The sequence below is a fragment of the Dermochelys coriacea genome, chromosome 1 (genome assembly GCF_009764565.3).
Source record: "Dermochelys coriacea isolate rDerCor1 chromosome 1, rDerCor1.pri.v4, whole genome shotgun sequence".
NCBI lineage: Eukaryota > Metazoa > Chordata > Testudines > Dermochelyidae > Dermochelys > Dermochelys coriacea.
The window spans coordinates 187,474,314-187,500,431 of NC_050068.2; the positions used below are offsets into that span (position 1 = coordinate 187,474,314).

A 26,118-nucleotide genomic window follows, 5' to 3' on the forward strand; every position below is an offset into this window, starting at 1 on the left:
AGCTTAGTGGCCTCACCTGACACTTTGCAGGTTAATTGGAGTCAGGTGTTCTCATTAGCCTGGAGCAGCCCTGCTCTGGTCAGTCAGGGAACAGAAAACTGCTTATCCAGTGGCCAGTATATCTGCCTTCTACCTCTCTGCTGTACTTGCCGTGCCGCTGGGTGAGGAGCCCCGGTGGGCCGGCCTCTATTCCACCTTGGTTCCAAGGCCTGCCGGGGATATCAGTTGGCAGCTCCTTCATGGGGCCGTGAGCATGGGCACATACTTGGCGCGGTTCACCCCAATCCCGGACACCTGTTCCTTTTGTGGCGTGAGGGAAACCCTGGCGCATGTCTACCTGGAGTGCGCCAGGCTGCAGCCCCTATTCCGGCTCCTCATGAATATTTTGTTAAGTTTTTGGTTGCACTTTTCCCCTCACCTTCTTATCTATGCACTCCCTCTCCTTGGCCCCACCAAGTCACGGGACCTCCTGGTCAACCTCCTCCTGACCCTGGCTAAAGTGGCCATCTATAAAACCAGGGTGAGGACGTTGGCCGATGGAGTCTCCTGTGGCTGTGGGGCCTATTTCCGATCTTCCGTCCGTTCACGCCTTTGGGCGGCGTCCAATGACTCCCTTGACACATTCGAGGAGCAGTGGGCGCTGTCCGGGGTTCTCTGCTTGGTGTCTCCGTCCGGTTCCCTTCATTTGACCCTTTGACCGCACTCCTGTCCCTGTTGTTCATTAGTTGTCCCCCGTAATTATTTGGCTTTCCAGGTCCTGTGGACCCCCCCTCTTAAGCTGGGGGGGATCCTTTGGCAGTGGGCGGGCTTTGCCCGCCCACTTCCTGGATCCCAATACGACCTCTGTGCTGTACCCAACTGGCCTGGGTCTATCACACAGACCTGAAGACCTCTTTGGAGACCACCTGTGCCATTTCTGCAACAATTGGAAAACAGTAACCTCAGACAGGTGGATCTTGCAGATATTACACAGCAGATATGCCATAGAATTAGAGATCCTCTTACAGCCTCACCCTCAGAATGTTCTCGCATGGCAAGGGGAGAGGCGGGAGGCGTGTGTGATTGCTCCACCAGGCATTGCTAGTTAGTTCCACCATCTAAGCTGCACCCGGCTGGCGCATCCCATGTGTGGTCATATGCAGAGGACACTCAAAGAGGAACTTATTTATGTCTATTCTTATACTTGCTCTCATCAGATGTCACACAGGCTGAGGTGTGACTGAAAGCAAGGGCTGCCCTTTACCTGCTCTCCCACTACTGTGCCCTTACCTCTCCCTTATGAGCTTATCCTTCCATTTCCCCTCACTGAAACTAATTAGCAGGAATTCTTACTAGCATTTATACTGCTTTTGTGGTTCTCCTTTCATTTTACTGCCCTTCTGGAATGAGGTTCTCTTCTTCCTGTCTGTTGCAGAATCACTCTGCCTAGCCAACTCCCTCATTTACTCTCTCTAAAGCTTTCCCTTCATCTCTCCTACACACAGTTCCCCTCTATAAAGTGTTTTTCTCTCTCTTCTCTAATTTCTTTTTCTTTCTTTCATTCTTTCTCTTTTTCATTTTCTCTTTCGTTTTTTCTTTTTTGGTCTTTTTCATTTTCTTTCGTTCTTTCTTTTTCGTTCTTTCTTTCAACACTGTACTGTGTACTCAGTATAAAAATAAGTTGTATAGCTAAACTCAGGGCTGGTCTCAGCAGGCTCTGTTAAGGGTGTTATTATCAACCTCCTATGAGGAGAGCGAAGCTTTGGCTGAATTAGAGGCCTCTTTCCCTTTCTCCCCCAAACCTTTATAGGCATAGGCTGTGGTTATATACAACCCCTATTACTGACGATGGGAATCCATTTCATGGCCCATTTTGTGTATTGTACTGCCATCATGTGGTCATGTGTAGTTAATCGCTCTCATCTGCATCATCACTTCTTTCTTTTTTTTTTTTTAGTTTATTACACGCCGTTTCTGTCCTTTGGACAACAGGAATTTGTTGTTCTTTGAACATTTAACTTGCTTTTCTAGGAAAAGAATGCAATGACCAAGGAAGTTCTTAAATGAGCTCAGGACTTTTGCAGAGGTATTTATGCAGTGGAGAAAGGATGAATTAAATAGCAACAAGCCTATTAAAAAAGGGGGGGGGGTGGATTCATCCATCTTGTGTTCCACAGCAACTCCGTTTTTTATCATGGTCAGAATTCTTTGCGGGAAGCAAAGCTTAGACGGCTTCTAACAGAGGAATGGGGCTCTGTTATTGCTACAAAGGTTTCTCAGTGTGTAGTCTTCGTAGAATTCTATTTTTATTTTTTTATATATAATTTCAACAGATAATATGTTTATTTTTAAGCATTTTGTTCCTACTTTTATCTATTTAAACGTTTACATTTGCAGGAAATTATGGGTGTGGGAGTCAGACAATAATTATTTAATGACAGTAGATGTTGAGATTAAAAATGTTAAAGCTTTGTAACCATTAACACATAAATCATCAACATCATATGTAAAAATATACAAAGTAATTACCTTCAATCAAACATTTAATCCTCAAGTAGCATTTTTCTTTCTTTGCCTATCTGTACATTTCAGTTATCAATGTAAATATTTTTTGGGCTGTGTGTGTATAATGAAATTGATGTTTGTTGACATGTACTGTTTGATAGGCTTGGAAAAATTAAATTTCTATGTGCCTCTTTCACTGTCTTCCTCTGTGGGTCTGTTATTCCCCCCCACCCCTTTTTGTTTGTTTGTTTGTCTCTATTTTACCATCTTCCCCTCATTTTGTGTCTTCCTCTGTGTCTGCCTTTCCTATATGCAAATAAGTATCAATAATTACCGTGTATTATTATTGTGGCAGCAATATAGAGGCCTCAACCAGCTCAGAGGCCGCATTGTGCTAGGCAGTGTAAAACATACAGTAACCGGTCTTGCCCAGCTTACATGTCATTCTGTCTATTTCTGTCTCACTTTTTCTATGTGGCTCTGTCTCGGGTCTGTCCCTAACACTTTATCCACTGAATGAAACTGCATGCACATGGTTCCAATTTCATATTTCACAGTTTCAATCACTTAAAAGCACTTGGCATCCAAGGAAAGGCAAGCTACTGCAGGCATAGGGGACTGCAAGGAAAGAGACATATGGTGGAGAGTGAGTAGGTGACAAACAGAGGATTACAAGAAGTGCAGGTAATGAGAAAGAGTGGGAGAAAATGAGATCTACTTTGCTTTTGATATGGAAATATGGTGTACAGAAGCCACTATCCAGCAAGGAGATGAAACAGAAATGCTGCCTACAACAGGTTAACAAGCCAATATACGGGGAGTCATAACATAAGAATGGCCATACTGGGTCAGATCAAAGGTCCATCTAGCCCAGCATCCTGTCTTCCGAAAGTGGCCAATGTCAGGTGCCCCAGAGGGAATGAACAGAACAGGTAATCATCAAGTGATCCATCCCCGTCGCCCATTCCCAGCTTCTGGCAAACACAGGCTAGGGACACCATCCCTGTCCATCCTGCCTAATAGCCGTTGATGGATCTATCCTCCATGAACTTATCTAGTTCTTTTTTGAACCCTGTTATAGTCTGGGCCTTCACAACAACTTTTGGCAAAGAGCTCCACAGGTTGACTGTGTGTTTGGAAAAAAATACTTCCTTTTGTTTGTTTTAAACTTGCTGCCCTTTAATTTCATTTAGTGACCCCTAATTCTTGTGTTTATGAGAAGAAGTAAATAACACTTGCTTATTTACTTTCTCCACACCAGTCATGATTTTATAAACCTCTATCATATCCCCCCTTAGTTGTCTCTTTTCCAAGATGAAAAATCCCAGTCTTATTAATCGCTCCTCATGTGGAAGCCATTCCATACCCCTAATGATTTTTATTGCCCTTTTCTGAACCTTTTCCAATTCCAATATATCTTCGTTGAGATGGGGCGACCGCTTCTGCACACAGTATTCAAGATGTGGGCATATCATGGATTCATATAGAGGCAATATGATATTTTCTGTCTTATTATCTATCCCTTTCTTAATAATTCCCAACTTTCTGTTTGCTTTTTTGACTGCTGCTGCACATTGAGTGGATGTTTTCAGAGAACTATCCACAATGACTCCAAGATCTTTCTTGAGTGGTAACAGCAAATTTAGACCCCATCATTTTATATGTATAGTTGGGATTATGTTTTCCAATGTGCATTACTTTGCATTTATCAACATTGAATTTCATCTGCCATTTTAGAAAAGGAGTACTTGTGGCACCTTAGAGACTAACAAATTTGCCCAGTCACCCAGTTTTGTGAGATCCTTTTGTAGCTCTTCACAGTCTGCTTGGGACTTAATTATCTTGAGTAGTTTTGTATCATCTGCAAATTTTGCCACCTCACTGTTTACCCCATTTACCAGATCCCCTGGGGGGCACCACTATTTACCTCTCTCCATTCTGAAAACCTACCATTTAGGAAACAATCAGTAGGAATATCTTTTAGTCAGTTACCAATCCATAAGAGGACCTTCTCTCTTATCCCATGACAGCTTTGATAACATCAGTGTTTCTGAAGTGTTAGAAGAAAGACAAGTAAAACTAATCAGAAGCCTCCCCAATTTCACCCTCCAGGAAAATCCCATTGTTGCTGTATGTTTGGCTATGTCTGACTGGATACCTCCCTTTGACCTTACTATTTCTGTAACACCCTTAGGAATTTTTTTCTCTCTATCTGTTGCTTTATTCAGACAGCTCTCTCATTCTCTCTCTTTCTCTGTCGGTCTCTCTCAGCTCTTTGTCCTCCTTTTCTTTCTTCCTTATGTTGCAAGCTCTTCAAGAAGGAATTCTCTTTGCACTGTTTATTGTATTGCACAAGTGCATTGTTAGCAGTAAGCAAAGCGATTAAAAATGCAGTCTCTGTTCTTTGCTTAGCCTCTCTCTGCTCGTCTATATTAATCTATCATTCTGGTGGACAGTTAGCGCAAGCAAAGAAAGAAGGGAGAAAGGCAGTAGGAGAAAATGGTATTTTAAAAAATGACAGCTCTTGAGCCCCGCCCCCTAGTGATGGAGGGACTGAGTAGTTGTAGTATGCTGAAGAAACCTACTTGAACTTAGCAGCCTCCTGGAGTGAGGTGTATTGAAAGTGATCCTGGATATCCGTGTCAGCATTCTGAGGCAGGAGAAATTTCACTATGTCCACGTTCCCAGATGCGGCTGCTATGTGCAAGGGTGTTCTGCTGTAGTGCAATGGTTCATGTCAGTCTGGAGAAGAAAACTGAAAACAGTCCATCATAATAGCAAAGCATCTCTGTGTCTGTGAGCTGATTCCTCAGTGTGCTCTGAGTAAACACGCCCTGCAGGTGAGAATTAGTTTCTTTGTCATCGTTCATAAAAATGTTGACACTTTAAACACCATTCATTTAGATGCCCAAGTTAATATAAAATGGGTACTCCTGGGAACATCAACTAAACAATCTGGACCTGATTCTCCACTGTCTTGCCCCTAGTGAAGTCATTTACATCAGTGCAAAATGCTATCAGATCAGAATGGTGGCATTATATACCCATGCTGCCCTCAGTTTGAACAGGTGTAAGTGACTACACAAGGGGCAGTGGAGAAACAGGCCTTCTGAATGTGCTCCGTCAGGCCTGAGCCGTGTTCAGCACATCAGTTCCAACAATCTGCTGTGCCAAATCACTCAGGCACACATATTGGCCTGAAAAACAGTATGGCTCCACTGGATTAAAAAAAGACAGATTCATGCATATGGTATTGATAGGCAACATCTGTCTCAGTGCCTACAGCAGCTGGGTGGCGACATTTCAGAAGGAATAGACATAGAACTGAGCTCTCATTTCACCCCACGAGAGAGTGGTCACTCCTGGGTACGGCTGGAGAGCTAATGGAGGAGATGTGGATATGAGCAGAAGGTGATAGAGTTGTTAGGACCCTTGTGAGAAGTGAAATGGAATCTTTTACTTTGGTGAGGATTTCCTGCAGTGCCAAGAAGTCTGGCGTCCAGTGCTGCACAGGCCAGAGAGGGGTAGCATGTTGTCTAGTAAGTCCTTCCTCTCCTCATATCAAACATATACCTGACATATGAAAAATACATTAGAAGACTGTAAAGGTTACATAAAGTCAAGCCCTCATAAGTTAGATGATGCCAAAAATAAGGCTGCCTGTGCGATCTCATGCATATGCATGATCAGAGTCATCCCTTGGGTATGGGAAATCAGGGCGACCACTCTGGGTCTGTGCTTTGGGGGGGCGCTGTGCTTCAGCTACATTTGGAGGCTGGAGCTGTGTATATGTGTGGGGGGGGGCGTGGAGTTTTCTGCTTATGCTGTTCAGCTGTTTGTTACTAGACAAGCCGATCACGGAGCTCCTGTTTTCAAGGGGGATTCGCTTTTCCCAATCCCATCTCCTCCCGGCCTGACTTGCTTGCTGGAGGTGCGGGGGAAAGGGCAGTTATTGTGCTATGGTTTGTCTGGGTACAGAGGGGGTTTCCCCGGGAGGTGGCGATGGGGCTGCTGCCCAGGCTCCTGGAGAACAGGAGAGAATTGCTCAGCGGCTCCCTGCTTGGGGGCTGGCAGTGCGGACTCTGCTCGGTGGGGGTAGCACAGGGAAAGTGCTTGCCATGGGTAGTGGTGAGAGGAGGGGAGACGCTTTCCCCATTGCTCCCCATCATGCCCTGGGAGCCGATCGATTTCAGCATGTTTGAAACAAGTTTGGTTTTTTGCTTGAAGGCTGAAGGTGCGGGGTTGAGCATTGCAATAGCCACTCACCTCTCCCTTGGCTGCTGCCTGGGATCTCAGGCGGAGGAAACAGACCTCGCCTTGCTGCTGCAGTTAATGATTAGTTCAGCCTTTATAGGGCAGCCGCAGGAGGGTTGCTGGGGTCTTGGACTGTTTCCAGCACTAGTGCATTGGTTTGCAAATGGGACTGAATTTCCATTTGCCAACATAAAGGAACTAAAAGGCTAAAAAAAATATAAAATGGCCGTGTTTCCAGTTGCTGCTTGCTGGTAAATCTAGGCATGGAGAGATCAAAACTTGCCTTGGTTTGGGGACTGGTAAATATGGTTTTCCCACCTAAATATGGATTAAGGTGTGACGATTGTCCTCAGTCCCAGATCCAATTAAAATAAATGAACTCTGATTTTTCAGAGAACTTAGCATTTATAACACTTTTTTTTTTGTTTACAGCACAGCACCCATTAACTTCAGTTGCAGCTGTAAGTGCTTAGCATTTCTGCACATCGGACCCCAGCGCCTCAAATTGGTCATCCAACAAAATGAAGACTACACAGTGAAAAGTTCGGTTTAACTGACTTGCCCAGCATCACGTAGGAATTATGTAGCAGAGGCAGGGGTAGAATCCAGTTCTTCAGGGTGGTTCAGCTTCCTTAACCACGAGACCACTCTCTTCCTGTAACACTCTGTCTCATTCACTACACACCTTCCGTCTTCTGCAAGAAATGAGGCAGGCATCTTAGAGAAACCATCCTCGTTCAGTACAGAAGCCTGAATCATTCTCTGAATGCACAGGCAACCTTAATTCTGGCATTTCCTAACACATATGCATGCTTGATTTTGCAACTTTAACTTTTTTTAATATAGTTTTTTTGTAGTAATGTCTTAGGTTTTTAAAAAAGCAAACTGAAAAAAAAAGTGCCATGAAGTAGAACTATATTGACACCCATATGGGTTATCAACAGGATTAAAACGTTTAGATCCACTGCACAGACCTCTGTCACTTGAGCTAACAGTGTAACTGATAGCAGTAGTAGGTTGTCATGCTCTGTATGGGCCAGCAGCTAGAGGGAGATGAGGCACACATTTTGCCATGGGATTTCACAGCTCTTTTCTGTCAGTAAAAGAATGTTGAGACTCAGAAAACCTGGGTTCTGTTCCAGATTATGAGAGGAATGTGCTGTAATGTGGTCACAGACCCTTCTGTCCCTGTTCTCCCCAAGCCCTGACTCCTTCTGCCGCTGGCCAGTTATCCTATCCTCATTCCAGTCCCAGGACCCTCACTGCACCCCTGACCCCATCACCACAGGCATCTGCCGTGTAGAATTTAAGCATGAATGGTTAAAGTTTGTCCAAGTTCTAAGCAACTGAACACACGGTCTTACGATGAAAAGGTCAGGCAACCTTAACTACAGGCAGCACTACTTGTGCTGTCTACAATATATGCTCAATAAAAGAGGAGCTGGGGGTTTCTAGATGCTACACTACTTCCTTCCCTTCATGCTGGGGCTGCCCAAGGGACTCATTGCAGGGATTGAACCCAGGGGCAGTGGTTACTATCTAGTGGGTTCCCTGGCTTCTCTTCCAGGAGAATGAACACGTGCTCTGAAAAGAAATGATAGATTAAAGAAAGAAAAAAAAAAAAGGAAATGATGGGGAAATAAAGAGAAAAAAAGAAAAAGGCACCTCCTAGCTCTTAGCGTTCCGCTGTGATAATTCTAGCCTTTTTGTCATGCATCTTAGAAATTTCCACCCTTGCAGGATGACTCTTGGGATAATCAGGGACTGTTTCCACATGGCATGTAGCTGCAGCTCATTTTCCATGGTTTCTGTGGGCACGGAGGAGAGAACAGCTGCACTCTGAAAGAAGTGAGAGAGGCAGACAATAGGAAAAGCCTCGGATAGTGTCTCGTATCAGACTGTTATGACATCACAAGGGCAGTTACCATGTCGCACTAGGCAGAGGGAGAGAAATCCAAGTTCTTCAGTGGAGATACTTTCTTTACTGACTGGTGTGCTGGTTGATTTATTCTTCTTTTGGCCAGAAACCAGTCACATTTTCTTATTTAAAAATCAGAAGAAATGTTACCTATATTGAATCTATTTGCAGCAATTGGGTAGTTTGCTGGACTCTAGGGCAGTAAAACTGTTGGTCTGCAAAGTTAACTGGCATCTCTTCACCAAACTCTAGGAATGGAGAGCCCAGAGCTGGTATTTTGGTCCTTGTCTTGCTTGAATCATTGTTAAGACCCTATGCTGTGATTCAGTCCAAAGTGTTTTTTTGTGGCCAAAGTATAGATCCATAAAAATGGGCTCTTGACACATAAATGCAGCGTTGCAGAGAGCGCAGATTAAAAATCAATGTTTTTCTAATTTAAAAAAAAGTTTTAAAAAATTTAACTTGGACTTTTATTTAAATTAAATACAGGTTTAAATAAATCTATTTATCATTAAATTTGAAATTGATAACCTATGTTAAGGCCTAAACTTATAATCTATTAAAATAATTAAATTAAATAAAAAATAATATTAAGCAGTATATATTTACTGACAAGTTTTAAAGAAATTCAAACTACTGAACTGGTGAAAGTCATGGGTTAAGCACATGGAACCAGAGTTTTTCAAGTGCTAAATCAGCTTTTGCAAGCAGTACGCTTTTCTGTGGATGCAATATTTTCTTCATTTCAGTTTATTCAGCTAGTTCAGTTCAATGACTGGTTTGTTCAAAGTTAGTAAACCAATTGGGAGTTGAAAAAGCAGGAAGACTTGTTTACCTCTTCCAATCTATGAATAAAAACCAGGTGTGAGAGGATGAGATCTACTAGCCCTAAAATCCTGAAAGGCATAGGGCTTGTCTTCACTACAGGGGTAAATCAACCTAAATTACGCTATTCCAATTATGTGAATAATGTAGCTGGAGTCGACATAGCTTAGGTTGACTGACTTACCCTGGTGTCTTCAGTGCACTGTGTCAATGGGAGATGCGCTAGGGTCGATTTACTTTACTCTTCTCGGGGAGGTGACCGGAAAGTGCTCTGCCGTCGATTTAGCAGATCTTCACTAGATCTGCTAAATTGATCCCTGCTGCATCGATTGCAGCAGTGTTGATCTCCCTGTAGTGAAGACCAGCCCATAGTGATCAGAAATAATCAGTTCATCTCACAAACTACAGATAATGCTTCCTTTGTTTAATAAATCATAGTTGTACATGTAAAACATGTTTTGATAAGAAAAACATTCTATCAGTAAGTTTTATGTTTTGAGCCATTTAAGATAGTTTTATTTATTAAAAAAAATTAATATGCTGTTTTTGTGCACCTTTAATTCAATTTGAATTTCCATACAAGTAGAGCTTGCTACAAATCACTGGTAAAAAAGGTAATCATCATCTAGCAAATAAGAAATGCATCATTCGCCATTTTCTAAGATAATAAAAATATGTAAAAATTGAGAATCTGAATAAATGTATGTTAAGTTATATAATTGCTTTAAAATGTGTACACATATATTGTATCTTCCTGATTAGCAAAAAGAAGCACCGAATTTGGTGTAAAGGCAATAAATAGATAATTGCAAATCAACATGTTTTAATGGTTACCAACCAATGACTCAACCTTTCTTTAGGAAAATAACTAAAAAGTACAAATGAAAAACACGATTAAAACAGATTGTATTAAATCAAAGGTTCCTGCTTGCTGATTTAAATCAATGATTTACATTGCTTTGATTTTAATCAATCCACCCTGGCTGAAGACAGTGCCCTTATAATGATGATTTCAGTTCAGCTATTTATTAGGGGTCAAACTTATTTATGCTGTTACTCTACTGGAATCAATGTAGTTACATCATTCGGTGGTTTGCATAGATGCATAGCTCCCCGCAGCTCCTATTGGCCGGGAACGGCGAACCGCAGCCACTGGGACCTGCGAGGGACCATGCCTGTGAACGGTCAATGTAAACAAAATGTCTCACGGCCCGCCAGCAGATTACCCTGAGGGGCTGCGTGCCAAAGGTTGCCGACCCCTGTGCTAAGGTCATCTGCTTTGATCTGCTTGGTATCACTTATAGTAACTTAAAATCTATCTTTTGTAGTTAATAAACTTGTTTTTGTTTTCTCTAAAACCAGTTTGTGGAATTCATAACTGGTGGGGGAAAAGCTGTTCATATCTTCCTCCACATTGAGGGAGGGGATGGATTTCATGAGCTTTTGCTGTATAGTTCTCTGTGCAGTGCAAGATGATACAATTTGGGGTTTACACTCCAGACGGGGTGTGCACTTGATTGCTGGGCAACTCTCTAGCTGAAGCCTTCCTATGTAGTGCTGATTTCAGTGTCTGTGTCTTTCGGCAGCTGGGTGTATCCCTTCCTGTGTGTGTGTTGGAGGAGGTTTGAGGGCCTGGCTCAGCAAGTCAGTGTAAGGGAGCCCAGCCTGGTGGAACAGGCAGGCTCAGTGCATTGCGGGGCAACCCGTCACCAGCATATAGGTGTACATGAGGATCAGTAAATCCTTTTGTACATTGGTCTCATCAGACTGCCTGTGATCTAAAAAAACCTTTTCACTTTATCACGTCATTGTAGTTAAGGTTTTTTATTTTATTTTCAGAATATAAAATGTCAGTAAAGAAGCAAAGGACTTACCCAATCATACCCAGTGATCCTTGTTAAGAACTAGATACTTCAGAGGCAGGAGTGAAACCTCCATAGGGGACAATGAAACATCCTCCACAGTCCCCACAGAGGAAGTTTCTTCTTAACCCTAGACAGTGGTTTACTTGTCCTAAACCATGAAAGATTTTTATGCCATATAAACTGATGACCTATCAAATGAAATAGTGCATGTTGTAATTTGTATACATGATTAAGCTACTTTTTAAAACCTTCTAAGCTTTTGACCTCAATAATATGTTGTGGTAGTGAGTTCCAAGGGTTAAATATATGTAGGATAACCATATTTTTCAGTAACTGACCAGAAATGTGTATTGCCCCAAGATTTTTGGATCTAGAGCCCCTTCCTTCTGCTAGACACTGGTAAAATGGAAACTGTTGAGCTTTAAAAACCTAGCAAGTTAAAGAAGGGAAGCAATGTTTTCAAACATGGGTACCTAAAACTAGATACTGAAATCAGCACATCCAAATATCCATTTGAGGTACCTTTTTCAGCATAGGAATTGGGCAGCTAGGTTAGGCTGCCAAGATTGAAACTTGGTCCCTGCTTTATTATGGTTGTTTAACGTTCTCTGGAAGTAATCAGTGGGAGGGGAAAGACTGGCAAATGGCCACAGTGAATTGTGTATGGTGACTGGTAATGGTGTCTTATGACCACTAGAGACTGGACTTTAATCAATAAACTTCTCTCTCAGTTTTGACTGGAGTAGGACAAAAAGGCTGCAGTTTCAAAGCTGAAAGATATATATTTTAGTACATTAAAAATCCTTGTTCTACTTGTGTTTGTACGTGGCAGAACAGAGTTTGGTAAGGATACACTGCACGTTTATGAATGAATTCCCAGCTGTTAAAACTGCAGGTTCCAGGCATATACTTTATGTATTATTGGCAGGAAATGCGTAATGAACTTGGTAGGCAGAATAGAGGAACAGCAACAAAGGAGTGAATACGATTATGTAGTTATTTCACTGAAATCAGTGGAAGAGAATAAGCTGAGAGAACTGCTGATGTATACCTGTTGTCAGACTAGAAAGTAGCGAAGAGAAGTTTTTTCGTCCCCCCACCCCGACTGGTCGATAATGTATTTTAAAAAGACAAATTTTGGTGCAATGTGCATTGCTTCTGATAGTGAAGGATTATGGCCAAGTCCTGCAGTTCCTAATATATTGCTATATATTTTGTTAATATCAAACCCCTTTTTTGTGTAAATTACTCAGGTTATGTGTTGTCTCCTTGATCCCTCTGTAAAGAGGGTTCTGTAGTGTGTTATATGTGGGCAGTCATGTGAGGCTCATTCCCCCCATAATTTACATTCCAGGGAGTTAAAAGACAAATATATTCTTATTTCTTGCACTCTAACATTACAGCCTAAGGATGAACAACAGTGGATGATAAAACTAGATTGTAGCGATACACACATACTGTGAAGGGGGAAAAGATACCTGCTTATACACACGATAAACCATTCAAAACCACACTTAGCATGACATCGTGGCCCCAGTTAAGTCAATAGGAGCTTTGCCATTGACTTCAGTGGGGCCAGGATTTTTCTTACTCTTGTAAGTCAACAAGTCATTTTCTACACCTTTCACTGTGAAGTATTCACAACTGACTCTCAGTGCTTCTCACATCACCTGGATGCCTATTGTGGTGAAAGGGGAACAGTAATCTTCCCTCCTTTGGAAAACAGCAGGGAGGATTTACCAAGGGAGGATTTATTTCCGTTTCAGACAACCACCTCTTCCTAATGCTTTCCTTGCCAGCCCAGCTCTACACTACCGCAGCAAATTAAGTGCCCACTTTATATTTGTTTTGTACATCCAGTTCTAAACCCGGTGGGGACTCACTTCTGTGCAGCCCAGGGGCTGAGTTTCTTGCACCAACATCAGTCAGTAGTAACAATGTTAAAATCCATGGGGTTACACCTGTATAAACAGGTCTAAATGAGGGGCAAATAATGGTCTCAAGTATCCAGTTCTCAACTCAGACAACACATCCCTGTATCCAAAGCTCAGATGACTTTGGGTCAGCTGGCCCAGCTAAGAAGAAGAAATGCACTGAGAATGCGTATTTCTATGTCCTTGGTGGTGATGCGAGGTTGTTTTATCAGCTTCCACTGCACTCGACTATATCACTCTCCAGTCACCGCTCATGTCAACCCATTTGGGTTTACTTAATAGAAAGAAAATGTGCCATAACGGGGGCTGCTGTGGAGTAGAATATTTATTTTATATTTATCAGTTTCATTTTTTTGTGGAACACCTATTGCCATTGCAGATAGGCACTGTCAAGGTTCCTTCCCCACTCTGAACACTAGGGTACAGATGTGGGGACCTGCATGAAAACCTCCTAAGCTTACTTTTACCAGCTTAGGTTAAAACTTCCCCAAGGTACAAACTATTTTACCTTTTGCCCTTGGACTTTCGCTGCCACCACCAAATGTCTAACCGGGTGTTTTATTAGGAAAGAGCAGTTTGGAAATGTCTTTTCCCCCAAAATCCTCCCCAAAACCTTGCACCCCCGCTTCCTGGGGAAGGTTTGGTAAAAATGCTCACCAATTTGCATAGGTGACCACAGACCCAAACCTTGGATCTTAAGAACAATGAAAAAAGCATTCAGTTTCTTACAAGAAGAATTTTAATTGAAGAAAAGGTAAAAAGAATCATCTCTGTAAAATCAGGATGGTAAATACCTTGCAGAGTAATTAGATTCAAAACATAGAGAAACCCTCTAGGCAAAACCTTAAGTTACAAAAAGACACAAAGACAGGAATAACCATTCTATTCAGCACAGCTTATTTTCTCAGCCATTTAAAGAAATCATAATCTAATGCATATCTAGCTAGATTACTTACTAAGTTCTAAGACTCCATTCCTGTTCTGTCCCTGGCAAAAGCATCACATAGACCGACCCAGACCCTTTTTTTCTCCCCCCCCCCCAGCTTTGAAAGTATCTTGTCTCCTCATTGGTCATTGTGGTCAGGTGCCAGCGAGGTTATCCTAGCTTCTTAACCCTTTACAGGTGAAAGGGGTTTTCCTCTGGCCAGGAGGGATTTTAAAGGTGTTTGTCCTTCCCTTTATAGTTATGACAGGCACTTACAACATTTTTACTAAGTTCTGCTGCTGCTGCATATGTATTCTCTCTGCTCTAGATGCAGAGAGATGGAGGAGTGCTGTGCTGCAGAAAGGAGGGCACAAGAGACTCAACAGTCAGATAGGAGAAATGGTGAGAGGGAATAACCAAAAGCAGCAGCAGCTGCAGGGAGAGAGAGGAGGAGGAGCCTCTTATGTACCTCTCTAGCACCTCCAGGACCCTGGACTGATTGACACCAGCTTCTGAGGGAGCTTCCTGTTTCCTGCTGCTTCCCTTAACCCACTAGAGGAGAACAGGCAGTCAAATGAAGTAATAGGAGCCAGTTAGGCCCTTAAGATGCTGATATCTTCCCTCACTCAGGCCCTGCTACCAGCCTGCTTTTTTGTCCCCTTCAATTGAGTGTTGAGAGCCACTATAGCTGGCACAGAACAGGAGTCATGAATGAAAGAAAAAAAACCCCTCTGGGGCAGCATTCAGAAAAAGCAAGCAAGCAAAGGAAGCTTTTCTATCTACGCAGGAAGGAGCTCTCCTGAGATACATAGACACAAATGTTGACAGTGAGCCTTCCGGCCCCAGTGAGGATGTGAGTGGTGAGGAGATGCCTGATCTTCCAGTTAGTCAGAGTGCAGGTGACCTGGCAGCTACTGCAGCATCCATATCTCCATCTCAAATGGATGTAACCATGCACGTTCCTGAAGAAAAGTGTAGATCAGAGAAGAGTGTGGTGGAGGCGCAAGAAACAGCTGCTGCTGAGTTTATTTCCTTAAGTCTAGAGCATCCAGGACTGTGGACCTACTTGAGAAGTAGCCTGAGGGACTTCCTTGTACTGCATGGGCCACAGCAAGTGAAAAACTTCATGTTCCCCAAAGACAATGAAAATAGAAGTTTCCATCCAACACATTACTGCCATGAAATCCCCAATGGTGACCAAGTGGAGAGGCCATGGCTTATGTACTCAAAAACCCAGAATGCTGCATATTGTTTTTGTTGCAAACTCTTCCAGTCTAATGTTCTAGCCACATTGGGTTCTACAGGAACAAAGGACTGGAAAAATCTGGCTAGAAATTTGGCATGCCATGAGAAGGCAGCAAATCACCAGAGAGCATTCCATAGGTGGAAAGATCTTGAAATGAGATTACGGTTAAAGGCCCTAGATGATCAGTGTCAAGAGAAGATTGCAGCAGAGTCTTTTTACTGGCAAAATGTTCTGAAAAGGCTCATTGCCATTGTGAGAATGCTTGCTACGCAAAACCTAGCACTGCGTGGCACTTCAGATCAGCTGTATGTGCCAAACAATGGAAACTTCTTTAAAATTAGAAAAGGAGTTCTTGTGGCACCTTAGAGACTAACAAATTTATTTGAGCATAAGCTTTTGTGAGCTACAGCTCACTTCTGATGGCTGAGTTTGGTGCTGTACTCCAGGAGCATCTAAGAAGAGTCACCACCCAAGAAATGTGTACACACCACTGCCTTGGAAAAAGAATTCAAAATGAGATCATACAGTTACTGGCAACAAAAGTCAAACAGAAGATTGTGGCAGATCTGAAGTCAGCAAAATATTACTCTGTTGTTCTGGATTGCACACCTGACATCAGCCATACGGAACAAATTACTTTAATGGTGCCTTTTGTAACAACAACAGAACCTAGTGAAAATGTCCCTTCAATGGTGACTGTCAGAGAGCATTTTCTAGAATTTATTGACATTGATGATACTACAGGAGCCTGGTATGACAAATGTGCTTCTTAAAAAGCTGGAAGATATGAGAATTGTGATAGCTGACATAAGAGGTCAGGGCTACGATAATGGTGCCAACATGAAAGGAAAGAACAGAGGAGTGCAGACACGGATCTGAGAGTTAAACTCTCGATCTTTTTTTGGTCCCAGGCAGTTCTCATTCATTGAACTTGGTGGTCAGTGATGCAGCATCAGCTTCTAGTGAGGCTGCTGAATTTTTAAATGTAATTCAAAGCATTTATGCATTTTTCTCTGCCTCAACTCATTGATGGCAAATTCTGAATCAACATCTGGGAATATCCTCTCTGACACTGAAACCACTGAGTGCCACACGATGGAAAAGTTGAGTGGAGGCGATAAAGCCTCTCAAACACCAAATTGGGAAGATAGATTATGTTATAGTTGCTATTATGGAGGATAATCCTATAACAAAAAGAAAAGGAGAACTTGTGGCACCTTAGAGACTAACAAATTTATTAGAGCATAAGCTTTCGTGAGCTACAGCTCACTTCATCGTGAAGTGAGCTGTAGCTCACGAAAGCTTATGCTCTAATAAATTTGTTAGTCTCTAAGGTGCCACAAGTTCTCCTTTTCTTTTTGCGAATACAGACTAACACGGCTGCTACTCTGAATCCTATAACAGGAACTGTTTGTGGGAGAACAGTGGCAGAGGGAAATGTAATCACCAGAAACATACATAACTTCAAATTTCTTTGTGGCTTAGTGTTGTGGCATGACATATTGTTTGAAATAAATGTTGTAAGCAAGAGACTCCAAGGTGTTGACCTTGATATATCTGGAGCAATGGAACAACTGGACAAAAGCAAAGTCATACCTACAGTCTGACAGGTCAGATGAAGGATTTCAAAGCATTCTGAAGAGTGCACAGGAGTTGGCAGCGGAACTTCACACTGAAGCTATTTTCCCACCCATTCAAGAATACAAGAGTTACCGAAGAAGATGGCATTTTGATTACGAGGCACGGGATAATCCCATAAGAGACCCCAAACAACAATTCAAAGTTGAATTCTTTAACCAGGTGCTAGATTGTGCAATACAGTCAGTTGAAGAATGTTTCATGCAGCTCAAGGAGCACAGCAGTATATTTGGGATGTTGTACGATATTCCAAAACTCCTCACTATACCTGAAGAAGACCTCCACCAGTAATGCAGGGCACTAGAGACCGTGTTGACATATGATGACGTGCGATATTGATGCGAGTGATTTAGGGGATGAACTGAAAGCTCTTTCAAGATACATTTCAGCAGAATCAACTCCAAAGGCTGTTCTGGAATATATGTGCACAAATAAGATGACCACGCTCTTACCAAATGCTTTTGTTGCTCTGCGCATACTTCTAACGCTTCCCATAACAGTTGCCAGTGGAGAACGCAGCTTCTCCAAGCTGAAGTTAATAAAACACATCTACGCTCCACCATGACACTAGAGAGGCTGGTCAGCCTTGCAACCATCTCAATAGAGCATGAGCTGGCCAAGACTGTGGACCTTCAGCAGGAAGCAGTTCAAATCTTTGCAACCAAGAAGGCACGGAAAGCACCACTTTGACTATTCAAACAGATGAAAATGCCAGTTACTATGCAGACAAGAAAAGTTACATTTGCTGTTCAGGCATTTGAAAGTTAAGTGTTACTTAGAATTTTTGATCAAGGCATTTTAAGTTGTTAGTTCTCCTTTATTGGGGTAGGTAGCAGAGCAGTACCATAAGAGGAGTAGAACAGGAAAAAGGCAGAATTGAGACCTTTCAAAGTTTTGGCCCAAGCGAGGGGACATGGGGGCATCATTTGAGCTCCCTGCCTCAGGTGCCAAAATGTTGTGGGCTGGCCCTGGTGTGGGCTGCTTTTGGGTATGTCTACACATCAGGGGCTGGAAATCAGGCTGTGACGCTCCCCTTTCCGTCTTGAGCCTGAGCCCAAATGTCTACACAGCTATTTCTCGTGCTGTAACGTGAGCCTGGCAAGCCCGAGTCTGTAGACCTGGGCTCTGAGACTTGCTGCCATTTGCTGTGTAGACGTCCCTAAATGGCACCATCAATGTGAGGAGCCAAGATTAGAAACTGTGCGTTGTCTTCTGAGCATTTAATTTGTGTTAAATTTAATTTGTCAGGTGTAATGAAATAAATCTGTAAATAGGGGATTGTTAGAATAAAGTTTAAAAGTACAACGTGTTACAAGGGACAGTAGAAGGCCTGTCCAGATGGTGTAATGTTAGCATAGAATTATGATTGCCTTTGTGCTCCCTTGACCACCTGAAGCATCTCTCTCCTCTTTAGAATTTATTCCCACAACGCATCTTGTTTCTAAAGCTCTCCCGTTAAAGCCATTTACGGGGGCCTTAATATTTTGGAAATAAAGAGAGGGGTATAAACTGTCAATCGAGACACTGCCGTAGAAAGAGCTTGCAATTTCCTCCCATCCCACTCACCCTTTTATCTGTTACTCAGTCTGCTCATTTTATCCCCAAAATCACGGTCAAGGAAATGCACAGGGCCAAATGGCTGAGAGGGTTTTTCTCCATAGATCCAACATCAGAACTAAGCCAAACTTGCCCATCTGCTTTCACAGTTTGTTTTTGTTGGTGTTTTCTCCTCATTAATTTTGCCCTCTCCAAAAATCATTGAGAGACTCTTGAAGAAATGAGCCCTGGAGACAAAAAACAACTCTTCAAAGAGAAGCTGGACAAGTGTGGTGGAGGGTGTAGCCGTGTTATCAGCAAGGGGATAATCAAAGTAATGGGTCAGATTCTGCCTTGATTTACCCAACTGAAGTCAATGGGGTTGTTAGAAGTGTAAGTCAAGGAAGAATTTGGCCCAGTGTTTCTCCAGAGATCACCCAAAATGGATTGTTCCTTAACTGTGGGCAATAAAACTGATATGTTTTACTTCTAGAATTACTGGTGTACAAACTAAATGAGCAGATTTAGGGATAACATTAATTCAGTGACTGATCTTGCAAAGGTGGAATGGGGAGTCCCTAGTTTAGAAACTGTGAACGTAGTGCTGCAAAACGCAATGGATGAAAGTTTTTTTTTTTTTTATGTCCTAATATCAGGTTATATGAAAATGTGCAGCTGCTATAGCTCTGGAATAAGCAGAGGTCCAGATAAGCCTCAGAGGAAAGCAGAAGAGAGGCTTTATGCCACAAAGGCTCAGCTGAATCACCAACTGGACATAAATGGGCCTCCTTGTATGGGAAAATGGAAGTGATGAGAGTACAGCTGGATATTGGACTATGAAAATTTGAGGCAGCCCTCCTTGTACACTCCACGGTCATGTTCAGGATCTTCTGTTAAAGATTTAAAATGCCTTTTCAGGTGAGTTCATAGTATATACTAAAAAGTGCAGTGGGCAAATAAGATAAGAAATCAGACAGACTGTAGTTTCAATTGTAATGTATTTTATGAGAGCTAGAAACTGAATGTTCACCAATGTGAAGAAAAAGAAGAGCACAGAATTTGACATTTACTTTCTAGGGTATTGGTCAGTGCTGTGAATTGTAGCTAATTTGGCTGAAGGGTTCAAAGACATTCTAGGCCTGATTTTCAGAGGTGCTGAACTCCCACAGGTCCCACTCAAGTCAGTTGGAGGAACAGGTGCTTGTATTTTAGAAAATCATTTTCTGTGTAAGGGCTATGTCCTGATTTGCAATGGTCAAACAATTTTGTGATCAAAAAGAAAGAGAGTATTTGTGGCACCTTAGAGACTAACAAATTTATTTGAGCATAAGCTTTCGTAAGCTACAGCTCATTTCATCAGATGTAGCTCACGAAAGCTTATGCTCAAACAAATTTGTTAGTCTCTAAGGTGCCACAAGTACTCCTTTTCTTTTTGCGAATACAGACTAACACAGCTGCTACTCTGAAACCTGAATTTTGGGATCTAATCACCTCGTGCTAATGGAAAAGTTTCAGAGGCTTGGGTTAGTGGATTTTGGTTTAGGCCAATCACTAAATGTGTTGTCAGAACAGGGAAGTCATTATGAAAACATGCTCAAAGTGCTGGACTAGTTTATATATGTTATGTAATAACCCTGTTCCTGTGAACTAGATAATCCAAACTTTGGGGAAGTTCAGATCCAGGCTAAACCCCTACAACTCAGCTTTGGATCCAAATAGAATACTGCAGTACAAACTTTGTTTTTCTGTGGGGTTTTTTTTTTTTTTTTTTTTTTTGACGTTCTGTCATATGTTTCTGCATAACTTTCCACCTCATATGCTTTTCCATGCACAAGGAAATCACACAGCCCTACCATCAGCTACTTCCGCTGGCTTGAGTAGTTTACCAGATGTTTAGCTTTGGGCTAGATTTTGCTTTCAGTGGACAGTGAAACATACATATGATGTGGAAATTTGATTTGGACACAAAACCCAGTCTGCAATATCAAGATACTATTCAGAATCATCATCTCTCAGGAGATTTTTAACCAGGTTACCTATCAGCCTGCCAACAACTTGATGTTACCTCTCGAGGGAAAAACAGTTAAGATTTTAATTGTGATGTGAGGTTGATTATTTATCAGAAACTATACAGCATTTGTTTTGATATTATTATTATTGTTGTTGTTATTTCTATTGCAGCAGTGCCTAAGAAGTTAATACCCCCATTATACTATGTACTGTACAAACACAGTCCCTGCTCCAAAGAGCTCACCATTTTCATAATCAAACTGAGGCACTTTTTTATCTAGCTTTGTAATTCTGTTCTGTTCCATTCAAGTTCTCATACTGTACCCATCACTATGTTATCTGATTTGTTACCTCAAACACTTTAAGACATAGGGCAGATTCACCACTGCCTTGTCCCTTGTTTAGTCATGTACACCTGCATTACACAAGTGTAAAGGACTGTACAAGGCACAGGCCATAAGAATCAAGCAAAGCAGGCCCATAAAATACAGTGACTGATGGAGTCTGTCTTGTGTAGAGATTGAAAGTTAAATCAGTGATCAGTACTATAAAATGAGTGTTCACAGTGGATATTCCTGTTCCCTAGAGTCTATTATGGGAGAGGCAGGCACATGGCACCATGCTCTTACTGAGAGTGTATTGTGCATACCCATAGAAACATAGAACCATAGGGTTAGACGGGACCACAAGGGGCATCATATAATGATATATATTTACCAGTGATTACAACAAGGATATCAACTAAGATCATATTTCTCAAGGGTGACAGAGTTCGATGAAGTACTTCATATACTGTGGGATTCCTACTGTAAATTGGAATCATATACCTGACCTTCCGCTCCTTCATGCAAAGCATATTTGAGCCTGCTAGGGTATGCAGATGAATGATTTTTGGTAAGGTATCCCATGTAAGGATTGGCTCTGCATCTGTTTTTCTGTAACTACGACAATGTGACCCCAGTCCTGACTGGGGCCTTTGGATGTAATCATACTAGAAATGGTAAATACTATGTGCTAAATCTGTTACCATAGAAAGGCCAAAGCTACCTATCCCCTGTATCTCTCCATCACACTATAATGCGTGGAATTGTCACCTTGGTTAATTCTCTTTCTGTGCTGGCACTAGCATAGGTTGATAATCATGTTTTGCCCTGTTCTTGAGGGTGTGTTTTGAATATTAACACCACTTAGAAGGCTTAATTTGCAGTGTTTTCCCCATGTACATTACACTATGATTTAGAGGCATCAGAGAGATGAAGTGTCATTGCAGATAACTCCTCCCTCTTTTCCCCGATGGTTTTGTATGGATAATTTGCAGCTGTTATGCATAGCTCCCTTTCAGGGTTTACAGTGACTTGGGCAGCATGTGCCCGATTTACAGAGTGTTGGGCACCCACAACTTCAGCTGACTTCAGTAGGTGCTAAAAGTGTTCAGCACATCTGAAAATTCAGGCACTCTAGTATCTGTTTTGTCCAACACTGGAATTTTTTCATCCTGTTTCTATAATCACTGTCAGAACCTGCTCCACTTCATGATTTGCTGTTGATGGGAACCTCTAGCCCCCAGTCTGTAACTACCTGCAACACTTTCAGTGTTTGTGTATCACTGGAAAGGACTTTATTCCTTGATATTAGTTGGTTTACTAATCTTTGTTTCTTTTTGGAGGAGCTGTTTCAGTCTACTCTTTTGTCCCAGAGTTGCTATTTTAAACTGTCTTGTCCTCGAAAGCTAAGCATGGGGAAAAGTGAAGGGATAAAGTTAAGAAAACATTTTAATGGTAGCAGAGAGCCAGATGGTCTATTTTAATTGTTTGTGTATAAACACAGACACGCTAATGGGTCGCCCATTACAAGCACAGTCCATTATCTTGCGTTTATTTCTCTTCAAAGAAGACTCTTAGGATTCATTACTGCCAAATGCACAGGAGATTACCTGTTTTCTTAATGGTAATTTATATTGATACTATAATCTGCTCTGAATAATATTGTTCTACACAGAGAAAATGAGAATAACTCTAGTATGAAGAATCCTTTTGCTGGTGGTGATGTCTGAGTCCCTTGTTAATGTACACGGGTTGAAAGTGGGAGCTCCTCTGTTGACAACTTCACATTGCTGGACTCCCTTCTGAAGTCTGCATTTAAGTGATGGTTGAAGCTGTATACTGGTCATGATTAATTCTTGAAAATACCACAGTTGAGACATGGTGGAGGGGATTATTAAAAATGCTTACCTCCTCCAAACTCTGTTCCCATTGGAACCAACGGTAGAACTCCCACTGACTTCAAAGGGTACCGAGCTGGGTCAGCACTGAACACTTATGAATTTTCCCCAAGGGCTCTTTTCAGAAGCCCTGTGGAGCAGTAAAGCCAAAGGTTGGTCTCAAAGCCAAATGACATCTTGTTACCATTTCCCAGTTGAGGGAATCGAGTCCATTCTTCGACAGGAGACTGGATGAACTGCATTTTGGAAGACAGGAACTCAGAGTGCAGACTCTTCTAGCAGTCCAGTCATTTTTCAAAGTCAATTGGTATTGCTTCACCATGTTCCTGGACAAGGAACTCTGAGCACATCCTTTTCCAGCAAGTCTGCCAGGGAAACAAAAACAAAAGAAAAAAGACACATAGCAATATTATATTTTAAACCCACATCTGGTCAACACACACACATCATCCCCAGTCCTCTATTAGCTACACAGTCTCCCTATCCAATATCAGATCGAATTCAAGGTTCTCCCTGGGACGGGCCCACGTGACCAGAGGACCTCCCTCTCTCCTGCTCGCTGGGAACCACAGAATTATCAGTGAACACAATCAGATTGCTGGGATTTGGGAAGCAGAGCTTTCTTCCTGGTTGTCCCATAGCTATGGAACTCCCTCCTCACAGAAAGGAGAACTACTACAAATTTTACCACCTTCAGGACTAAGTGTAAGGACCACCTCATCCATCACAATGCCTTTCTCACAATAACACCAGCCCTTGCAAATAATAAATATGAAAGATCAAGATAAAAGTAAATGGAAAAGGGGTTTAAATAACACCTAATGTTTGCTTTGAGGGAGAGGAAGAGAAACCAAAGACACTTCAGTTTGATTTTCTCTGTACAGTAACTCCTCACTTAACGTTATAGTTATGTTCCTGAAAAATGCGACTTTAAGTGAAACGATGTTAAGCAAATCCAATTTCCCCATAAGAATTAATGTAAATAGGGGGGGTTAAGTTCCAGGGAAATTTTTTTTTGCCAGACAAAAGACTGTATATATATATGATATACAGGGTCGGGCCAGATGGCCATAGGAGAGTGATAGAAGGCAGATATATTAGCCCCAGGTTAAGTAGGTCCCTTTTCCCTGGGTAAGGTAACAGGGAAGGTTCCATAACAGTCAGGCAGACAGGCTGATTAGAACACCTGCAGCCAATCAAGAAGCTGCTAGAATCAATTAAGGCAAGCTAATCAGGGCACCTGGGTTTTAAAAGGAGCTCGCTTTAGTTTGTGGTGCACATGTGAGGAGCTGGGAGCAAGAGGCACTAGGAGCTGAGAGTGAGAAGGCGTACTGTTGGAGGACTGAGGAGAACAAGCATTATCAGACAGCAGGAGGCAGGTCCTATGGTGAGGATAAAGAAGGTGTTGGGAGGAGGCCATGGGGAAGTAGCCCAAGGAGTTGTAGCTGTGACACAGCTGTTCCAGGAGGCACTCTAGACAGCTGCATTCCACAGGGCCCGGGCTGGAACCTGGAGTAGAGGGCGGTCCCAGGTTCCCCCCAAACCTCCCAACTCCTGATCAGACACAGGAGGAGTTGAACTGGACTGTGGGTTCACGAAACAGCCAAACTAAGGGCTGCCGTGAATCTCCGAGGCGAGCAAATCCGCCAATAAGTGCAAGACCCCCTAAGGTAGAGGAGGAACTTTGTCATTATATATACACACATACACACACACACAGAGTATAAGTTTTAAACAAACAATTTAATACTGTACACAGCAATAATGATTGTGAAGTCAGAGGGTGGGATATTTCCCAGGGAATGCCTTACTGCTAAATGATGAACTAGCAATTTGCTGAGCCCTTAATGGTTAACTCATTGTTAATGTTGCCTCACACTCTACAAGGCAGCACGAATGGAGGGAGGGGATACAGGATGGCAAACAGAGCCACACACCCTGTGTGTGAGAGAGAGAGAGAGATGCGTATTTCCCCTTTAACTAGCTCACACCACTCTTAAGTACACCACCTTGTTAAGTTAATCAGTAAGCTGAGACCCCAGAAGGTCCCTCCGTCCTGAGCCCTGTCGTGTGTGTCCCCTGCTCTATGGAGATGGAGTAAGCAGGAGCAGGGGGGAGGGGGACACCCTGATATTAGCCCCTCCCAGCAAGCAGGAGGCTCTGGAGAGCAGCTCCAAGGCAGAGGGCAGGAGCAGCACATGGCAGTGCGGGGAGGGACAGCTGAACTGCTGGCAATTGATAGCCTGCTGGGTGGCTGCTGCACAGGGAACTTAGGGGAGCGGGAAGCTGATGGAGGGACTGCTGATCCACCCTAGTTCCAAGCCCCCACCAGCTAGCTGCAACGGGATGCTCTTCCTGCAAGCAGTGGACAAAGCAGGCGGCTGCCAAACAACTGTTATAAGAGAGCATTGCACAACTTTAAACGAGCATGTTCCCTAACTGATCAGCAACGAAACAACGTTAACCGAGACGACTTTAAGTGAGGAGTTACTGTAATTTTATCAGGTGCTCAGGTAAACTGTGTGTGGGATAGATTAGACTAGACAGATTAATGAGTGGGTCAGACATGGCTCTGGTCTCTACTCTGAGTAACTCCTACATATGTTTATTAAATATTATTTATTTTCCTTTGTGTAATCAAAGTAACAGGATAGCTCTGACACCTACTTAGGTTTCTATATATTGATGTTAACTTGGTATTTTCCTTATTTTTGGCTTAATTATAGCTCTTACGAGAGAGGTGGTACATTATTTGAGTGATGGGATCTGGCAGTATGATCTCTTTGGAAGGCAGATATTGTCAGATGTTCTAGAAGGAGCATGGAGAAGGATGTCCCATGCTACACCTGTACAGTGGGGGTATCCAGTTCTCCGCCCAATATAGCCATACCCCATCCAGAAATCCCACGTAGAGGTATCCCATTTTTAGTCCCTGTGATGGCAGCCAGAGTCTGATCCCAGTTTATCTTGCAGGGAGGGTTAACAATAGGATGGAAACTTTGATCTAGGCCATCAGTTTGAACCTGGTTCAAATCGATAGTGATGGAGTGGGTGGGAGGATATTTTCAAAGATACAGATGGAAGGTAGGCGCTTAGCTGCCCAACTGAACGCCATTGGGAGTTAACTGTCCTTTGTACCTTTGAAAATCTCCCTCTCGAAATCATCTGTCTAGTGGGTCATTTACAGGCCTAAGTGAAATGAATTGGTAACTCCAGTGGACTTCCTTGTGGATGGATGCCCGTATCACAAATACCACCATCA

The 26,118-nt window shown here is 42.5% G+C and overlaps 1 protein-coding gene across 1 annotated transcript in view; it reads left to right on the top strand.

Annotated features, from left to right (window-relative positions):
- The first annotated feature begins 1,977 nt into the window (after positions 1–1,977).
- GABRR3 (gamma-aminobutyric acid type A receptor subunit rho3) overlaps positions 1,978–26,118 on the top strand; it is an 81,554-nt gene continuing 57,413 nt past the window's right edge. The window contains 1 exon segment of the mRNA XM_043510084.1: positions 1,978–2,065. The gene's annotated coding sequence lies outside the window, so the exon portion shown is untranslated.